General features: G+C 43.5%; 1 protein-coding gene across 2 annotated transcripts in view; it reads right to left on the bottom strand.

The window, feature by feature from the left end:
- The window catches only part of LOC117819442 (tetratricopeptide repeat protein 28-like), a 209,169-nt gene that overhangs the window by 113,068 nt on the left and 75,113 nt on the right, over positions 1-20,988 (bottom strand). The window lies entirely within an intron of this gene.

A 20,988-nucleotide genomic window follows, 5' to 3' on the forward strand; every position in this document is an offset into this window, starting at 1 on the left:
CAGATACATGTACTTAATGTGCTGCAGAGTTGTTAACTTAATCGCACACATCCCGAGGATTAGCCCAAATACTTGTGTTAGGGAGACCTTGGCAAGCCAAAGAGTAAACACATTAGTACACAGGGTACAGAATCACACACGCACGCACGCACGCACGGACGCACACGCACGCACACACACACACACACACACACACACACAGGATGCACTGTCACGACAAAAGAAGACAGATCATCATCATCATCCATACTTGTAAAGAAGCAAAAAGCAAAACAGGAAGGAATGAGCTTCAGTGCGGTGTGGACTACAAATGTAGGCCAAGTGTTGTTGTGCATGTGTGCATGTGTGCAGTTTCATAAGCAAGATTGTATTGCACGTTCACATCTTCTTGTGTTGATGCTTAAGTGTATGCAAAATAGCTTACACTGCATGAACATGAGTGTGAGCGTCTGTGCATACGAAAAAGAGTGTAGTTGGTGTGTGCCGAGCCCCTGACTTTGCACATCTCACGCATGCTGGATGAGTTCTTTCCCTATAATCTCATTTAAACCCCCTTCACACACCATAATTCAATTCTCTCTTCTAGACAATGACCATGTCATCTTAATCTGGCAGGTAGATTATACAGCATCCCACACAAGACTGCTAATGCCGAGGAAACGGCTCTGGCTATTGTGAGCTCCTTCAAGGTTGGATGGGCTGCTATAGATTGCTTTAGAGGATTGCTTCTGCCACTCATGTTTTCCATTCGCTGCTTTCTTGCTTTTACTCCGAGGAAGTCTTTCCTGTCTTTTCACCATTTGGGAATCCTGCTCATGTTTTCTGCAGCGTTGATTGGTTAAACTTCAGTAACCCCAGTGACATGCCGCTCTGAGTACTTTCCTCCGCTCCTAACGCAAGTAGTGGCTTCTGAATATTCATCAGCGCTCATCAAAAAGAGCCGTCGATGTGACCCTTGAATGTTACACAGTCCCACTGACCAACAGGCCGACCTGTTGTGAATGCTTGCAGGTGTTGAGGTGGGGGGTAGCTGCTGATTCATCAAGCTGGCAGAGCTCATACCAACCTTTGAGCTGCAGCCCCCACGAGAGGTAAGTGGGTAATTGAGCCAAAACAAAAACAGCTAATAATCTGTATTTCTACAAATCCTCCTTGATAGAGAATCAGATATAATTAGACATTTTAATTACTGTCAGTAATCAGCCGGAACATTGAGATAGAATGGAGTGGCAGGTGTGACTAGTTGCCTTGCTGTGTGGACCTGCTGGATCAGGTCTCCCAGGCGTGCTCAATCGGATTAAGGCTAAACCATCCGGCCATAACAGGGCCTATAGGGCCCCTTTCAAACCTTGACCACTTATCCTGCCTTGATCCAACAAGCCAGGTTCCCCAAACACTGGGCACAACATCCCTGTTTGCCTGGAGGGCTGTGAGTGTGTGTGTGAGGGGCAATTTAAGAGTGACCACAGTAAAAATTAAGCCAACTTAGTGTTTTATCAGACATTAAATTAGAGATATTAAAAGATTAGTGTTACCCTATGTGTAAAACACTCAGTCATGTGGAAACATTAGCATATAAACAAGCAGCTCTTGAGAGATAGTGCTTCTGCCATCCAGTCCTGCATTGTGCTGACTTCAGCTGCAGCCTCAGGATCGCAGAAACACTAATGAACTGTGATACGGGCCGATGTTACGAGCGAGATGCAACACAGGATTACAACAGCCGACATAATTCCCCCCCTCCCGTTCCTTAAAGCATGGGTCAGATTCTCCTGACGTAGTTGGGCTAATGAAAAGCAGAGACCAAACAACATTCCTGACAGAAATGGTACAACAAACAAACATATACCAGGGCAAACACACAACCGCACCATGAAAGTAGCATTATAGTGCGACCACAGGCCTCTGGAATATAGTGAAGAATAGACAGTGGGCGCAGACAGTCATGAAATTTGCTTATTTTGAGTCGGACCACAACAAGACACACTTTAAATCATTAGTTTAGCTCTCACAGAGTTCAAGAGCTTTCTATATAAAAGAAACTGAAACAGAAAAAACAAATCTGCTGAGGGGAGTTTTGGCTGGTTTCACAGTTTGAATTGCTTTGTGTACTGCAGTTATCTGGAGCTATCATTTAAGGTGTGGCCATTAAATGCTACACACCAGCCAACCATCCGCTACAGAAGAAGAGAGTGTAAGAGCATGTGCCAAACTGTGATCTAAGCATCTACGTACATCTTGTGGTATTACTGAGCCCAGGCAGTGATCACATCAATGGAGTCTACTTTCATCCTTTGAACATTTGCCTCTTTAGAAGTACATTTGACTGTGGAGCAGAAGGTTCCCCCTGCCTTCAGGCGGTTCCTGTGGAGGTCTTCTTCTCATCTGATCAATTCCTGGTGTCCCTTTGTGGGTCGTCCAACAGGCCAGCCTAGCAGACAGGCTAAGTCAGAGATGCTTTACGTTTACTTTTGTCTTCCTCTGTCAACCAGCGGCAATCCTCTATCGCTGGACGAAGTTTGCCTCCCTTCTCTTTACCTCAAAAGATAAAGACATTTTGGCTGACACACAGCTCGATTGTCTCTGCTGTTAACGTGAATATGAACTAGGTTGTTAAAGACACTGTAAACTCAGAGGAATGCAAAATGTCTCTCTACAGAAAATGTCTCTATGTGCATCCCTGCATGTATGTCTCCATTGTAAGCTCCTCCGCACAATGCAGTCAGTGTGACCCAGAGCTATAAAGATGTCTGCGGAGCAACCAGGTGTCTCCTGGGTCGATCCCAGGGGTCCCATGTCGAGATGTGCTTCTGATATCCTAACACCTTTGACTGCTTCCACGGAGGAAGGATATGGTAAGCAGATCTGGCAACTTGAGAGGCCCCTTAAGATCAGGAGCGTGCTTAAAGCACAGAAAGTCATCTGTCCAGTGCTTCAGACTCTGTGGCGTCAAAGTGTCTACAGAAGCACATTTTCTAAGCAACTGAATACAGTACTAAAGTGTGATGATCACATTCAACGCACAAACAGCATCTCAGAACAGGTCTTTGATTATTCCCACTTTATTCTATATTATCTTTAAAACATAATCAATATCACTGCGCATTTGAAATTTAATTTTTAATATTACAAGATTGCTCTACTATTTTCTACCAAGCTCAAGCTCTGTAGATGCTTTCTGATGTTCTTTTTACTATTGCTAGAAATCCAGTTAGTGTAACATGACTCATCTCCACAAGAAGAAGTGAAGGCTCTTGATCTTAAGCAGCCACAGAACTGAAAAAGTATCCAAGGAAAAGTCTAAATTCATTTATTAAGACCAAACTGTTGTTGTCAGCATCAAATACAGAGCAGAATATTCAGCTACCCTGCCAGTCTTCTCCACTTTGAGGGTGGACAAAGATGTCAGGTAAATGAATCATACCTTTCATGTGCGAGCAGCTCTTTGATTTTAAGATATTTATTCCAAGCCTGTCTTTGTACTTTAGCTTTGCTGGTTTTCCAGATGGAAACAGAAGTAACTTTAATCTCTTTCCTTTGAGATATTTTACTGTAGTTGGAAACTGTGCATTTTTATTTAATGTAAACTCCATTTCACTGTGTTCTTACACTGGCAGCATTTGAGGTCCACATCAAGTTAAAGTAAGAAATGCATGGCTCACAGTTGTCTGCAGAAATCTAAATCAGGTCTGTATGCCAACGCAAGCTGCCAGGTTTTATCTTCGCCCAGCGTCGCCTATATTCAAAAGGACAAAGCCTTGTACAGAGGCAGGGCTGTGCAGAGAGGAAGCAGAGCTGTGTTATGAAGGACATGCTAAATATAACCTCCCCTCTCACCTCCCGCTCCGAGTCTGCCACCAGTTTTACTCAGCCGAGGTCCCAGCTGCATCCGAGTCAGAACCAAATAGACAGCTGGCAGTCAGTTATGTTCCCACACTTCACACTGAGAACAGGGTCCCTCAGCACCTAGCAATGTCAAATGCACCATTCACACACCCCTAAATATTTAATCAGGACAAGAAGAAGGCAATCTACTACATCCACTGGCATTAAACATTTAATACCCAGCTGACATGATATCCAGTCAGCCGAGACTTCGTCAAGAGACACATGTGACGGAGAGCTGAAGACACTTGTTCTCTTTCTGGTTAAATTACACAAAGACAAACCTCATGTCAAGAAATACCGATCCGGGCACACACTGCCTAGAATAGGTGAAAGTCAAGGATCTGACACACCCAGACAAGAAAAAAAAGAAACACACACACAAACTGGCAAAGGTAAATTTCGATACAAACATATATCATCGGTGAGAGGTGAGGCAGGGAGGAGGCTTGCGAATCCCATCAGTCATGGCTTTAGACTAAGGTTAAAAGCGAGACAGGGCAGCCTCTGTCAGCGCGCACAAACCAGCCAAGGGCAGAGAGGGAGGGCTGAGGGTAATGTTCTGGACTCTGTACAAATATAACAGCGCAAACTCACACAAAGGGAGTTTGTTATGACACTGCTACATTACATGTCAGGATGAAATGGATCACAAGGAGCAGGTCTTACCCAGTAAAAGGGACACTTCACAAATTTTACACATCAAAGACTATTTACAGGTTTTGGGCGCTACTGAAGGGGCTGAACAAAATTTGATTTATATCCTCAAGTGAAGTTTGGGTTGAGGACAATGAGTTTAAAAAATGTAAAAAGGTAATGGGGATGTAGGGTTTGTAAACAGCACAAACTTAGGCAGCCTGCTACTCATACCTACTGGTGGCTAGCAGGCTTGATTCTACTTGCGCAATTATGCTAGTATATTACACTGAAATCTACAACTAGAGTGTCTGTGTCTGAGTTGCATCATAGTTCATGCAGGTGCAATCCTTTGTTGAGGGAAGCAAGGGTCAGTCTCTCTGATTCTGCTGCACTTGTTTAGCTTTTTGTCCCCCTATCAATCAATTACTAGTCTGACATTGTCATAGGAGTGCAATGCACAATGAAGATCTCCCACAATAAATGTTGATTACAAGGTTTCACTCTACGTCAGAGGCTGCATTAGACTTACCAACTGTCTGTCATTTTGACAACAAGGTTGAATTAATCTCTTATTGCCCAACATTTTAATTCAATTTCAATCATTTTAATTTTTCTGATGATAATAAGATACAATCTGTGGCTACCACTGGGTCAGTATCTCAGCAAACAATGAATTTAGGTCTCTTATTCCGTTGTTTGAATTATGCTCAACATCTTTCAAGAAATGACCACTTGTCAAAAACACAGAGCACTAGACGCTGGAGCTACAGTAATAGCTAAGTTTGGTTAACATTAGGATTCGCTAGCTAACGCTAACCAGGCTACTCAAATCCTCCAGTGCACTTAGTCTAGCACTAGTATGCTAGCATTAGTTTGCATCACTGTTGGCCCAAAATATGAGTGGATCAGCTTTAGCTTGTGGAAGCTTATCTTGATACAGACACTGAGCAGCTGAAACAGAGAAGCTATAGACAGATATTTGTATTCTCCAAAGACTGATACAGTATGCATCAGCAGAGGGCCAACAGCAACCATGTGTTTTGATCAACCTCTCAACTTCTATTTTTTCAATGCAGTCAGGAAGTATAATCATTTAAACATTGAAAATGTTCAAACCTACACTGACATCTGTAATTTCAAAACTTGATTTATGTTTTATGCGAGTACCTGCCTTAGGACTACGGATACATTTTAGCTATTGTGCTAGTTCCGGCATATTTACATTGAGGCATACTGTTAAAATGTTGATTAATGTGCATTGTCCTAATCAAATAAACTCAAATTAAGCATGTCCTGTGCACAACCAAGCAAAGGTATGTATGGTGTATCATAAAGTGCACGAATGGCTGAGAATAACAAAATGGTAATGGCGGGCCAGTTTCAGTACCATCACTGGTATCTAGTTCTGCCACAACATGGATTTTGCTGCACCGGTTTAACACACATCTTGACTTTTGTACACGTTTTGGTTTTAGCTCACTCACGATGGAGATTTATATCCCTCCCAGCGATTTGTGACTGAAAAAAACATAGACTGAATCCTGATCTCTTGCCTGTTCTGCTCTGACACTTCAGAGTAGACACCCCCTCACTAACCAGATGGCACACTCACTAACTAAAGGGCATCAACTCCTACTTGCGTCAAAGCAGGTGTTAGTGTTCACAATGAAACAGAAATGTGGCACAGGGATAAGGTAAACTTCCTCTCTCTTCTCAACAAATTTGACGCCAGTAAGAAACAACACGGAAGGGATTTGTGTCTCTGTTACAACAGGTCTACCTGATTGAGAAGTGAGTTTCAACTGATACACGGCTGTCTTAAGACCAAAATAATTAAAAGAAGCGTGGGCCGGTGGTCAAAGGAGCGACTGTAAATAAACGGAAGCTCCTCAAAATCCCCTCTTATTGTAGCTCCGCCAAAGCTTAGTAAATTCAATGAAAAACAGATTTAGAGTGAAGAATGTCACTACCTAAAAGTCGAAATACCTTTTTTCTGAAACAGGTATGAAAGGAAATGGCATGTTTGCTGCTGTAACTACACACAACTCTAAAGTAGATGTCTGAAAACGCAAACAGGGACACAGAAGAGACAAAGAAATCCAATACAATCCAATAAAGTGACTTATAAAACCATCCTCCTTTAGTCTCAGGCACAAAGGTGAGAAGAGAACCACATGGCAAGGTTGTTTACAGGGGGAAAAGAGAGTCTGGACCATAGACTGGATAAAATATGGATATTGTATCCGTAACGTTACCCATCTGTTTCTGAAGCGCTGTTTTGAGGCCAATCGGCGGCGGCAGCCATATTGCTGCTGTCGAATGATTGTGACGTAAAGAGGCGGGCTTTGAGACAACTAGCCAACAGCTACAGTGTTCCTGCCTGTCAATTAAGTCAGCTGTGCCTCTCATTGGAAGACTCGTAATCTCAATATCTTTGAAATTGCCGCTTTGCCAATTCACCACCCCTACAGTGTGTGCCGATCAAGAAATGAGCTATCCAGACTACACTCCTCTTTTGTACCAGGCTGTAAACATGTTTATTTCTGCTGTAAAAAACAGCATTTTTGAATTGGTGTGTATATGGTTTCCGGTACTTCCGGAGCCAGCCTCAAGCGGATCCTCGATGAACTGCAGTTCTTAGCACTTCCGCATTGGACTCATATTTTTAGACTGGAGGTTGCCGCTTGGTCTGGACCAGTGAACATTGGTCACATGAGTGATCCCTTTCGCAATATAACAGTGTTATTGCAAAAAGCGAAAAAAAATGAAAAAATATGTCACCCACTCTACCTACCAGATGGTAAGCTGGAATGCCCTTTAATCCATCAATATGACATATAGCCTTTAGATTTTTCTGTCAATGTTCCAAAAATTCCAGCAAACACCATAATCTGTTCATAACCCGTTGACTTACTTGTCTCCTTACTTTGCACATGAACGTGAACACAACTCCCAATCCCAGTGAGTGTCAGGAGGAAAAGGGTGTGTGTGGTCACAGTCAATAGTATCAGTGGTGCTAGTATACAGTATATACTATACATACAGACACACGAAGATACAGATGCAGATACTGGAGGTGACCCAGCGCACTGACAGGCTGGGACGTGACTTGATTACGAATGGTGAGGTAAGAGTGATAAAGTAGCATCTAAATCCACCCGCATCCTGTGACCCTGCAATAAGTCAAACACCAGCGACAGCCACGTACACCATAAATAATGCTGTCTGATGTCGGGCTGGAGCTCCCCTCCCTCTGCTCAGGTTTACTATCATTGTTTGACTAAATGTAAGACTAAAAGTGGAAAACTTTGCTTTGGGGAAAACAAACACGGAGCAGACGTACCCCACATAACGACTAATAAGATGCTAAAGGCGGCTAAATCTAACTTTCTGTTCTCTATTTTCACACTCTCCTGGGCCACACACACACACAGAAACAAACACAAGTAACACATGTACTGAAATCTATCTCACACTTGCGATAATTCATGCAATCACACCCAAACATGAACACATCATGCGGGGTTAATAGAGCAGGTGTCCACTGCAGAGCTCTCTCCGCACTCTTGGCACCCGAGCCAATATTCCCATCTAATTTGAATAAAAAAAATCTGCAAACATTTGCTGGACCGTTCAGGCTAATGTTCAAGCTGCTGCTCTTTGACACAGTGCCACCAAGCGTCTCATTTCCATTTCTGAAGGCAGCATTGCAGTCATGTGGTGGGAATAGGGAGGGGAAATGAGTAAAAGTGGTCAGAGAGGAAAAGGGGCGAGGAGGGAAGGGAATGACGTGTTTTTAAATTCCTGGAGGAGGGAAAATGCTTGAGTGTTCAGCCTGAAAAATGTTGTGACTCTTACATGCAAATGTGTCAGCAGAACATCATCAAGGTCAAGGAAAAAATTGAACTCAGTCACTCTTTAAACAAACCTGCACAGGTGCAAGAAAGTGCAAAAAAGCACAAATATTTGACAGAGAAATGATGGTGTGAAAAATCCATAAAATTTCAAAGAGTGTTGTGTTTCGGGTAAACACTCACCGCAGGAGTTGGCATTCCCATCATGCTCTAAGAGAAACACACACTCACGTATATATTTTTTTAGATATTTACATCTCAGCTAATGTGTAAACCTCTTACGTACACAAGCTCACATGTCCCAATGTCCCAGCACATGAAAATTAAAACAGAGAGGCAAACAGAAAACAGTAGATAGTGCCTTTTGGAAAAAAAAGTAATAAGTGGGGAAAGAGGACGGAGGCAGGAAAACATGCTCCCATGGTGATATACTGCTTGCTTTTATTCATAGCAAGAGTTTCCACTCAATTTCCTCCTCTTATTTCGGCACAGTCTTGAAGATAGTATCTCTCCGTCTCTTCTTTCTTCCAAAGGCATGATGAGGGTTGCATAAAATTAGCTGCTTGACAAGGGGAACGTGTCTAGGGGCAACATGGAGGACCTTGTTTCCAAAGAGTCTTGACACACTCCGCTCAACCCCCCCGCACCCCCTTCATATATCCCCGAGTTACAACACAAGATCAGATAGAGGCCTGTTTAAAATAGCACCCCACAGACACTCTTCTGAAGATTCCAACTAAAAAAAAAATACAGAGCGGAAAATTAATAACTCTGTGCCGACATTTTTCAACATCCTTGGCCTGTCTTTGAGATTTCTACCCCCCAAATGAATTATGGATAAAGAATGTGTATTGTGAATGTATGTTGTTGTTGCAGTCAAAGGGAAACAGAGAGGTGATTCTGTGATCTCACACCATTCAATGCCCTGAAAACAGACAGGTCCAAGCCTTAAATGCTTCATCTCCTCCCTTGTAGCCACGTCCAATTACAACTCGTCCCACCATTCCCTCTCTTTCCACACTCTCACGGCCTGTCAGATTCTGATATGGAGGGCGTTGCAATATTGAAGGTCGGTCAGTCTGCACACTTAACCTCATTTCCCAACACTCTGCTATGCCTCTCCCAGAAGAGCCCTTTGATTGGTGACCATTTGAAAGCAGGCTTTGGGTTTGACGGGAGGGCACGGAGGGAAGGGAGGAGATCAGAGCAGCCTGAGAAAAAAAAGAAAGAAGAAGAAGCTTTTTGGAGCACGACTCCTGACTGCAGTCACTTATAATGCTTTTCAATTAGCCAAGGGAGAAGACCGAGAGCTAATCTGAGCTAGCACAGGAGAACCAGTCATGCAATATTCATGTACACAAACTAATGAAAGCCCAGATTAGCCTACATATTTACATGGGGTCGGTGATGCGTCGTCCACGCATTAGAAAAGAGTCTGCTGCAGAGAGTAGAGTGAGAAAGAGACGATAAAGGGAAGGGTTGTAGGGACGGGAAACCAAATCAGACAGAGAGGAGATAATGAAGAGTAGAAAGGAGATGAAGAGAGAGGGGAAATCAAGGAGGAAAAATGGGAGGTCAACGGGACAGCGAGAAGACCTTGAACAAAAAGGGAAATGGGATCATGAGATAAAGAGGTGAAGAAAAGCAAGAGGAGGTGCGACTCCTCAAAAGAGATTAAGGATCATCTGCATTTTGCCTTTTCATCTGTCTTCCTCGCCGTAATCATTCCTCTCCAAAGGCAGACACCAGCCCCCACTCAAAATGACACCAATCTGAATGAGTGATCTTGACAAATTGGGCTGCTGGAGGAGAAAAGAGGATGCTCTTTTCCAACCGGGGAGAGGGCCGCAGACGTTGGGGAGTCTACGGCAGGACAAAGATATAACTGTAATTGTCTGCTTCACTCCCCTTCCCCTAATCTCTGACCACAGAATGAAAGTGGCGGGTGGAGAAAATGGGGCAGTGAGCACGAACAGACTCCCGCCACAGCAACGTTTTTCAGCAACCACACATTCCAAAAAGGTCTGAAATGTTATGTGCATGCATCAGAACAATATGTGAAATTCATCCGTAATCCTTCGTGGGTCACAAAAGATTTGAAAGACTTCAAAGCTGGATTAATGTGTGACTGGACATACCAATTCCACAGTGTGTAACTTCTTACCGAGCATTAACATTGTATGTCATACAAGAAGCTAATCGTGGGTTTAGTTTGAGAATATCCTTTGACCTTTTGTAGAGGTCTCAGAATTAATTTTATGCTCCACAGATATCTAATTTTCTGCTTTTACGGACTTACACATTCTCAGAATAATGAAATATCCGGATGTTTCTTCTTCACTTAGAAAAGCAGTCGGCTTGGTGAGCTGCACAAATGTTCACTGTTGACTGTCTGATACCAGTTTATAAGATTCCTGTGTACATACCTGATTACAGATCACAGTGAAACACAATACAGTAACGGCTCCATTTCTGGTGATTTGAGAGAAACTCTCAATCTCTTTTTTCAAAGATCCGGGCGCGCTAATGAATTCACAGTTCTGCCAATCTGCTGGGCTTGCAGGTCCCCCCCCCCCCCCCCCCTAACTCATCACTACCTGCCTCAACTTTCTGAAATGAAATGTGAGAAATGGGCCAATTTACAGCTAAAGGCTGTTTCTTCCTCAGAGACACCAACATAAAGATGGAGTACAGATGATATGCAGAGGAAGACAGTAGAGAAGAAGGGTTTGAATTTTAGACAGAGAGAGAGAAAAAAACGGGAAAGGAGAAGATGTGAGACAGCAAAGCAAGACGTTTGCACTAATATGAGTGTCATCTCTGAGGGAAGGCAGAAGTGCTTGAGTTGCACATTTTGGCCTTTGACTCGTCTTACACAAAGAGACTGCGGTTGAATAGCGGCTCTTGATCTTTCCAATCAGCTAGCATGACAAGAGCTGCTCAGATATTCAACAAGCAGAAACAAAAGAGGATGTCAGCATGAAGAAGTTTGCTACCCGCAGAGAAGTTTGAGAGATAGAAAGAAGTTGGAAGAAGTCGATGGAACAAAGGCGCTGGAAAGAGGAACGACACGAAAAAAACGAACATGAGAGGTCCTCTGCCATCTGTTCATAATTACGTCTGAGGTCCATGCCGCTGAGATACTGTACAGCCAACGGTTTTCAAGGGTAGTTTTGTTACTACACAACACATTATAGCAAAAAGATGATGTTATTTATGTTCAAGTAGACATGTGTTGCCTAAAAACAGCAGCGTGGAGGTGTTTTTTTAGACTATACTACAGCTTGGGTCTAGATGTATTAAATGTAAAGATACCTTCAGCGTCTTTGACAGACTGTGGCAGTTTCGGGGCGCCGTGTGGAAGCGCTGCAGACTGACAGAGACAAAGCTTCCTGATCACTCTGACACCACATCTGTTAACTCCTCAAAACAGCTTTGAGAGGACGAGACCAGGAGGTGGGAGGAGGTGGGTGGGCCGCTGGGAGGAGTATTCTTTGTCACCCACCCCTTCTGACACACACTCCTTTCCCTTCAGGGACCAGTTACATTTCTATTTGATAGGAACTGGAAACCAGCATGTGTAATTAGATTACAAATAGATAGACGGAATGAGAGAAATTTTTGTTAATTAACTCAAACCATATTCTAATCAGGTTTCATGATTCCCCCTCCTCTCAACATCCCACGATCTGAATCCTCTCAGAAACCCCCCGGAGACTAACCATCACACCAGCCAAGAAGAGACGGGCACTCAAACAAGATCATTTGACGCTAATTTCCCAAACAGGAAAGCACTTAAAGATGCGCTCTGATTGCGACAACTAAGCCACTGCATCAAATAGCTGATGAGAGAAGAAAAAAAACAGGAGTAAGAGAATGAGCGCTGGATGAAGGTTGAAAAACATCTCTCTGTCTCGTGTTGTTTCCTCTTCGTTTCCTGCGATGAGTGCTTCCCGTGCCAGAGCGACGCTTTCCGTCATGGCAGGAAATGGTGACGGGGAATTAAATAAGGCTCTCTTTATGGGAATGGGGACAAGTGGCTTCGATAACAGTCAAAGAGGTGTCTCAGAAGGAGTGTCACCCGCCACATTCGCATCTCCATTATCTGTCAACCTGCCAGTCCATCTGTTTGTTTGCCACACGCGTTCAAAAGACTGACAAACTGCATTTACAAAGGGAGCACGTTTCCATGTGCCATGAAATGAGGAGAAGGAGGCTTTCTTAATGTGACACAATGATCTGCAATTTAGCTTTTGTTCAACATTTTCATCAGGTTCTAATTATTACTCCAGTAATAGGATTCAAGATTTCCTAAGTATTTTATCAAAACTGTCTCGCAAACAGTCGTCAGACTGACAGCTCAGTCAAGCAGCCATTATATTTGTCTCACTCTTTGATTAGAAATCCATTTCAAATGTCAAGTCAGTTTTTAGATTTTCCAGCAGAAAGAACAAGAAAACAAAAAAGAAAAGACAGACGCAGATGAAACATGAAGAGCAAAAGATTACATGTCAAACTGTTTCTCCTCAATGATACTCCGACATTAAGATATCAAAAGTTACACTCCTCAGAACATATCGTCTAAAGATTGCATTTGATGAATTTATTTTTTAGCAACGTAATTTCCTCGAATGTAGAATCACAGCAACAGGGACAAAGCAGCTTATTAAATTAGATCCTCGACACAACGCCAAGAAGACACACTTCAAAATACCAACTGGCAGAAAAACACCCAGCATTGTCCACAGATTTGCAGAAAACAAGATTTCACCAAATCAAAATGGCTCCATTGGGATCAAGCCACATTGGCACATGCTGTACTGCTTTAATTTCTAAACACCTGCTCGCTCTCCACTTAGGCCGCAATATACAACCAGCGCAGAGCTATTCTTCCTCTCCAACAAACAATCCTGGTCTGCCATTTCAGTGAGAGTGGCACCGCAGCCAACCTGTGTCCCTCGAGTGTACCCATGCATGTGTGTGTGTGCATGCGTCAGAAGAGCCACCATCACAGCAGCCTGCACCTGCTCTGCCTGAGGCCCCGCTCTGTTAGCTGTGAACAGCAGCTCAGTGCAGGGATGGAGGAATGAAGGGATGAAGTGATAGAAGGCTAAGGGGAATAGATGTGTTGGTAAATGTCAACAGCTTAGCTCAAACCAACTAGAGTGCATTTGAGGACCTAATATGAATTCATATGAGTTTCAAGGACAGTGGTTGAGCTTGTGTGTGCACTGTAACAATATTAATAATACAGCATCCTTGTTGTGTGGAGAGAGAAAAAAACAAGTGACTCCAGGTAGGAAGTTTTAGTGGAAGTTCAGCCTCACAGAGAACTGCTGAAGACAGGCAGTTTAGCCAGTTTAAGGGTCCTGCTGCTGGTCAGACTCTGACGGACACATGCAGGCAGGTTCCCTGACAGACTCAAGCATGGATAGTTTCACATGTCCAAATGCCAGCCAGCATGGCCGTGTTACAATAATGTCCCTGGGGCGCTGTTGAAGAACTGTGCACTAGCCTGCAGCAACAAACGAGAGGCATTCAGTGTCTGTAAAGTATAATACATGAGTTCATTATAACACAAGGCTCAGCAGTTTGAGTCAGCACCTGAACTACACCTCAGCTTCATCCAAACCTAATGGGGCAGCTAGACCATACTGTTCTGTCAAAGACAGCCTCCTATTGCAGCATATCACCTGGAAAATACAATAACAGCAGCTGCAGCCTTCTCTGCAACTAAAAGCACAGCATTGTTCATTTGAAGAGGAGGAGGAAGGGGCTAACACATAATCCCAAATGTAAATTGGGAGGGTAATTTCACACCTGAAGCGTTACACCAACTGTTGTGTGCCAAGTTATGATGTTTTGTTCCAATGAGTGATTATGTTTCTTTTTTTTCAGCCCTCATTGGAGCAGCTGGGAAGAGTGCATTTACCAGTTTTTATTTCAGAAGACAAAGTAGCAGTCATAGCATTTAACATGTTCTGTTCAGCATGATTACATCCTGCAGAACACCCAGACAGGTGGCAAAGGACGCAAACACATTTTACATGGCCATAAAGGCAGCCATTACTTAAAATAATGTAACGTCACACCGCAGACATTGTGTAGCGTCTGGTGGGCCCCTGAAGCAGTGTTCAGCCTAGCATGGGATATTTAAACAGTTAAGAAGGCGCTGATGCTTGAGATTTCACAGTGGTAACTGGAGCACTCTCCAGACTGCTGAACAATCCGTGCTCTAATGTGGCCTTTGACCCCAGTCGCAGGGAAATAGATCAAGAAAGGGAGCTGGAGGAAGGGAATAGAAGGAGGTACAGTGTTTCAGTGTCTCTGTTGAACAATATTATTACACAGGTTCTTTAATTCATGTCCTATCTGACATGAGGATATCGCTCACTTGACAGGACAATAATTATCCAAGTGACGACAAGACAACCCCCAAAAAAGAACATTTTAAAACAGACGAACAAACGTTGGGTAGAAACTGATCTTTCACATCTTGTTTTTCACAGCTCCTTTAATGGAGGGTGGAAATGAAATTTACGGGAGCCCGGGAGGGTTGGGTGCACATTTATGTTCAAGTCACATCCACAAATACAAGCAAGGGGTGGCAGAAAGGAACAAACAAAACACTTTTGGTTTTGAACGGACAACAAAAGCATGCACGACATTGTTGAGGTGGACACAGAGGGAGGACAGGGGAGCAACAGGGAGGGAGGAGGAGGCACCAGCAGAGTTACAACATACGTAGGTATGGCTCAATTAGACTGCAACAGCACCCGTAGTAAAATATATTAAATCTATGAGGCATGGGATCATTTGAGATAGTGTGTGAGGGGGTTGGACCACTGAGGTTTGTTCTGTAGCCCTCATTACTGAATCTACCTCACTTTGCCTGTCAGTCACCACCTGTCCGTCTGGCTTGTTAAGGGTGCTGGAATCATAAATCTCCCCCAGGAGACAAGCCCACTGTGTGTATGGAGGCACTGATAGCTCACATATCTTAGCAACTGTAAACATATGCCTGACATAAGTATCCCAGCATAAGCCTCATATAAATAAATCCAAACTCACAAGAAAGAACAGCAGCTAAACCGAGCCCTGAGAGACAGAGATGGAAAGCACTCAGTGTGTCGTGCTCGGCACCATTTCTCCTTCCTTCCTGCAGGATTTTACAGCCGGCAGTAAAAACCTTTCTGAGCTACCCTTGCAACATTCAGCATGGCAGGAAAAGTAAAAGGGGGGAGGGCCAGACAATCCACAGTGACGGTGAGGGGAACTGAAACAATCTGCTTTGGGCTTGGTTGTTTCTGTGACCCCTGGAGAAGCACTGTGCTAAGGCCGATTGTGTGTATGTGTGTGTCTGCAACACTGTTTGACTGCAAAAACACACACGGCACCTTCTCCTTAAGACTGAGGGGAGAGGAAGGCTCAGACTAATCCTGTTGCCTCTCTCTTGGACAATGTGCCATTTATCCGAGTGGGCAGTCGTCATGAAGATTCAGGGGTTAATTGACTCTTTTTTTCACAGTCAATAATCATCAATAATCCACTCAAGAACCCGATACTGACCACTCAGGTGCCAGACCAGGGCGTCAATCCAAGGAATGGGATGTTAAGTCCAGGCTACATGAAGGCTAAAGCTGAGCCATGGACACACTCCTGGAAAATTGAGCCTTCAAAGACCGGCTTATGAATCCCATCTCTGACAAAAGAAGAGATGGAATTAGTGGGATTTAGGGGCGTCAGCAAGAGGCAGGGGGAATTACTGTTGCTCTTTACACGTCTCCATCCAGACTGGAGCGCAGGCCCTCTTTAGAACACACTAGCAGCGAATGTCTGTCACAACAAACAGCGCTGCATGGATGGAGACAGCTGCAGGGCCTGAAGACTGAGCTGATACTATGCTCAGCCCACTGGAACGGGTCCAGTATGGAGTTATAAAGGAATGTAGGAACTGCGGTTTTGGCAGCTGCAATCTGATAAAATGTTGTGAAACAGACACAAGCATGCATGTTTTTCAGGCCATATGCTGAGGGGATGTGTCGCTGGTGCCTTTGACAGGCCTTATTCAAAACATGTTTTAGTCAGCTTAAGCCTGAAACACTGGCTGTCTTCAGTACATGCAAGACTTAGTACATAATTCAGAAGCTTAACCGATGAAAAGAATGAAAAGGAAAGAGCTCAAGTCTTGCAGAGGACTGTTCCACTTCATAGAACAAGGAAATGTGTTCCTATTGATGTGGTCCATCAAGTCAGGTCCACTTTATTCCCAGTGGAGGCACTCAGAGGCAGGCACCTACTGAGCCCTGCTGACCACACCCCTGGAACAATGACCTCAATAAACTCGAACAGATCTCCATTTGCTGGAACACGAGCACTGGGGGGTAAAGGAAAGCTGTAACAAATCAGAAATGAGCGCTCTGAGGCTTGGAGGAAAACATTACAAATGGACTGTCGTACACATAAATCAATCTTTGCATTTACCACTTGCTATCCAAAAATCCATCTCCTCACTCACAGCGAAATGTGTGAGTCCTAGGAATGAGGATTAATGAGAGTAGGATGGCCCAGTCACTATTATCCCTATTGTTTCTCCTGTTGTGTTTTGACAGTGCATTCCCAAGAGTGCCTTTCTGGGCCATATGCCTGCAGCTTGAGTGTACTGCAGACCACTGCGTCACTGTAAGAGTTAGGGAAGGCCTTGCATTCCAGGAGGCTCTTCTCACCATCCTCCATCTCTGTCCAGCTCTCCCAATGGGAGGCAGTGGACTGGGATTAACCGAGCGAGTACAGGACATAAATTTTAGCTGTATTGCTGAGTCGCTGCTCCCTCACAGAACCCCCCTCCTTACCTGACCCAATCCCCCGCCCAGATCCACTATCTTTTCATGCCCCAGGAGGATGGACCAGGGGTCTGGCCATGCAGCCGCATCATGTTCCACTCGACATGCTGCGCCGTAAATACGGCGCAGCATCAGGAACAGCAGGTGCTATCACTCCCTATCATTAATTATCCCTGCTGCATCACTCCAGGGCCTCTCACTCCTAAACTCCAAATCTCTTTCTTGCGCACCATCTTATTCTCCAGTCTCCGAGGCTTTCCCATTTTCTCTCGCTTTCTCAGATTCTAACCATGTCTACAGCAATTCCATTTCATCTCCTCAATATCCGTCCATCTATCTCCTTATTCCCAACAATCCTACAATCTTCCCTCGATTCATTTGTTCCCTGATGTAGCTCAATCTTTGTCCAGCACTCTCAGCTTCTCCCAAGTGATTCCTTCCCCCACTGACAGCCATGCCGGTTTCTTTCTCTCCTCAGATGTGTGCCTTCCAGCGCTTCTCCTCACTTTCTGACGGGTTTTCCCTTGCTGTAAATGTATTCTGAAACTGCTGTGCCACCGCCAGCCAGGAGACGTCACATGAACTGCTGGAGCTCTGGGGGGAGAGATAGCTCTAATGCTCCACCGGAGAGCTCATAAATAATACCAAATGAAAGAGGGGAAGCCGCATGAGTAACTCCCCGAGGTGAAAAGCCAATGAACTTAGTTCAAGATGTAAGAGTGAGCCTGCTGATGGTGAAAGTCCGAGCTCCCAGTGAGTCTGGCCACAGAAACATGAGCAGGGCATCCTGTCGCTCTCAGGTGAGAAGGCCTCATGTCAACTGTGTGGAACCCACAGAAACATCTGGCACGACCACAAAAACAAACAGTCGCTTCCTCCTAACTTGGTCACACTGCCACAAGGCATAATGTGGACTCTAAATTCAGAGCTAGGCTTTGTAACACGAGACCACCCAATATATTAACAGGTTGTGAGAAATTCTGCTCGAGATAACGAGGGGTGATGATGACTCAAAAACACATCTGGCAGCGAAAAATAGAAACGGGAATGTTTTCTTCAGATGTTGCAAAAAAAAAAAACTCATGGAAAAGCAAAAACCACAATCAAAGTCAGCATCTGATTCAGACAGGTTTAAGTCTTGTGGAAACTTACCAAGCTGTAGCATCTGTAATTCAAGTTCAAACCACACACACAAACAGACCAAGTATTTTCTTGTGTTTTCAAACCAGCGATCCTGCAGGTTCTTCTGTGTTTGAGTAAAACCTGAAGGCTTTCCCTCAGGCCAGTTACTGTCCATGTTTTCCTTCTCATGCATTGAGACCACAGTGAACTGCAGCAGCCACTACCATACACCCAGACATTCATCATGTATTGTAGCAGGAACAGCAAGAAACGTGGTAGTATTCCCAGCCCTCACAAAAAAAATGTCTCTTCTTAAAAATATCTCTCTAACTATCAACAGAGCAGACTGTCTTATCTAGTGATGATCAGAAACAAATTTCTATGGCAGCCTTTACTCACACTCCCTTCAACATTTTAACACTGTGTAACAGACACTTTAAATAACTGCACCAAACTGCAGGAAAAGAAAGTTTATCACACAAATCCCCTGAGAAGAAAAAAAAAAGAGAGATTTGAGTCTCTCTCTCTCCTTCCAGAACAGATAAGCTTTGTGCCAGCAACATTAGGGGAATTGCTTTCTTTTCTCTGCAACATCACAGATGTGGAATTTTGAGTCATTAGTGTAATCCATTATGAAGAGGTGGACAGGACACTCAGCCCGAATCAATTTGATTCTCCTACACTTTCTATTGATCCCACTCCACTACAAATGGAGCAAAGAGAAAGATTGAAAAAACAGATAAACAAGAAGCCAAAATGGGAAATTCAAGGACTCCTTTGTGACATTATTGTGTGTGAACTTTCTAAAGAGTGCCTCACATTGTAAAGAAATCTTTTTTATACAATGTAGAGCACAATAGTTGTATCTATTGCACTGTCCGTCCTGACTGTTCTGTTCGATATGTGAACACATAAGAGGCCTCGCAATCAACCAGAGTTCAGGGTGAAGGAACAATGATTTCTGCTCTGAGTGCTTGTGTTTATAATTATGCATTCAGCATTCGACAGCACCGAAAGGTTAATTAATCAGCATCAAACAACACAGGGGAACTATTTTACTCCTTGATGAGAGCCAGCAGAATGAGATTTCGTAAGCTCACAATCCTTGGTCAAATTTGTGATGAAAAGAGAATCTACAAATGAATGGCGGTCCTACTTTTATGATTTGTTCAGGTTGAGCACATGTGACTGCAGAATAGCTGTGAATCGATTCCTGCAGTGAAGAGAGGCTTTTAGTCCTCAAAGGGGGGTCTCATGGATGGTTTTTGGCAGATACACTGCACAGCTGTGGAAATCATTAGGTTATTCTCACAGCTTTTATTTTCTCTGTTGATAATTCAACATTAAGGAGCCTGATTTTAATAATCTACTTCCATCTCATTTTACAGGATGAGATTATTCATGTGATTCACAATTGATGTGGAAGGTACGACACAGAAAACAAATCAAAGAAAGAGATAGCATGTTACTAAAATAGTACAAAATGGGTTTTAACGACTACCATTGCCTGTAGCAGGTGTTTAACTACCTCTGGTACTGGTAACCAGTGCTCTTATACTGGGTAGGTCTAATGAAACAGGCTTCAGCTGACAAGACAGGAATATTTGGGACACAGAAAAAAAGTTGAAACAAGTCTTTGGGGTGAAACAAAGTTCAGAATGATGCAAAACAGTTTCCAGAAGAACAGTTGCTCATCCTTTCATTTTTCCTTCTTGGACTCCAGACCAGTGTAGAGCACACTTCTGCACAGGGAAGCTGCTTCTTGTCAGACAAGTGCCCCCTGCTGGTAGAAGTCTTAACCATAGGTATTTCAGTGCTACCATTTTTTATAGACCCCAGATGATTTTCAGACATTTTCCATGTTGTAATATTCCAAGGCTATGAAAATGGAGCATTAAGAGAGAGCATGAGGAATGCAAATGAGTCTAAGAAACGCTTGTGTAATCTTGAAAAAAAGGAAAATAAGACACATTTTAGTCTTTTTAAAAGAATCCTTTAAAAGGATGTGTTAAAGGGCTGTTGATACTGAAACTTTTAAGAAGGCTACAAATCTGGGTTGCTTTTTCGCAGTTTGTGAAACTAGTTTTTAAAAAGACATATTATATTAAGAGAAGGATTCAGGATTCATAAGCTTCTACCAACAAGTTCAGGTACTAGAAACAGGATGCATGAATCAGTGCTGTCCTGATAGTCCAGATAATGGCTGTCAAATGTGATGTTGTGAGGAAGTGAAGAGCATAAAAAACACATGTCAGAGTGTATGAGATTCAAATCAAACATATTTTCCAGTCCTTGGAAAGCAGCACTAATGTGCAAGTATATAACAGAGAGTGTACAGTGCAGTGCTCAGCAGCTGATAGCTGTGCTTTTCAGAGTCAGTGAGACCAGAGGAAAAAAGCTATGAATACCAAGACAAAGTCAAAAGGGAACCCAAACTAGTTTTTCCACAATAACACATTCGCTAGCAACACTTCAGTGAAGTACACAGCTGTTCTTGTTTTCCTATCTCTAGGAGCTATCATTGGTAGTAGCCTCAACGCATATGGAGAGCAGCAGTCTGTGACCGAGCTTCTCCCAACTTGTGATCGACCACAAAACGTTATTTATGGCCATAATTGGGGGAAAAAAATAACAGCCACACTCAC

Source organism: Notolabrus celidotus, chromosome 9 (genome assembly GCF_009762535.1).
Source record: "Notolabrus celidotus isolate fNotCel1 chromosome 9, fNotCel1.pri, whole genome shotgun sequence".
In the NCBI taxonomy this organism is placed as follows: Eukaryota; Metazoa; Chordata; class Actinopteri; order Labriformes; family Labridae; genus Notolabrus; species Notolabrus celidotus.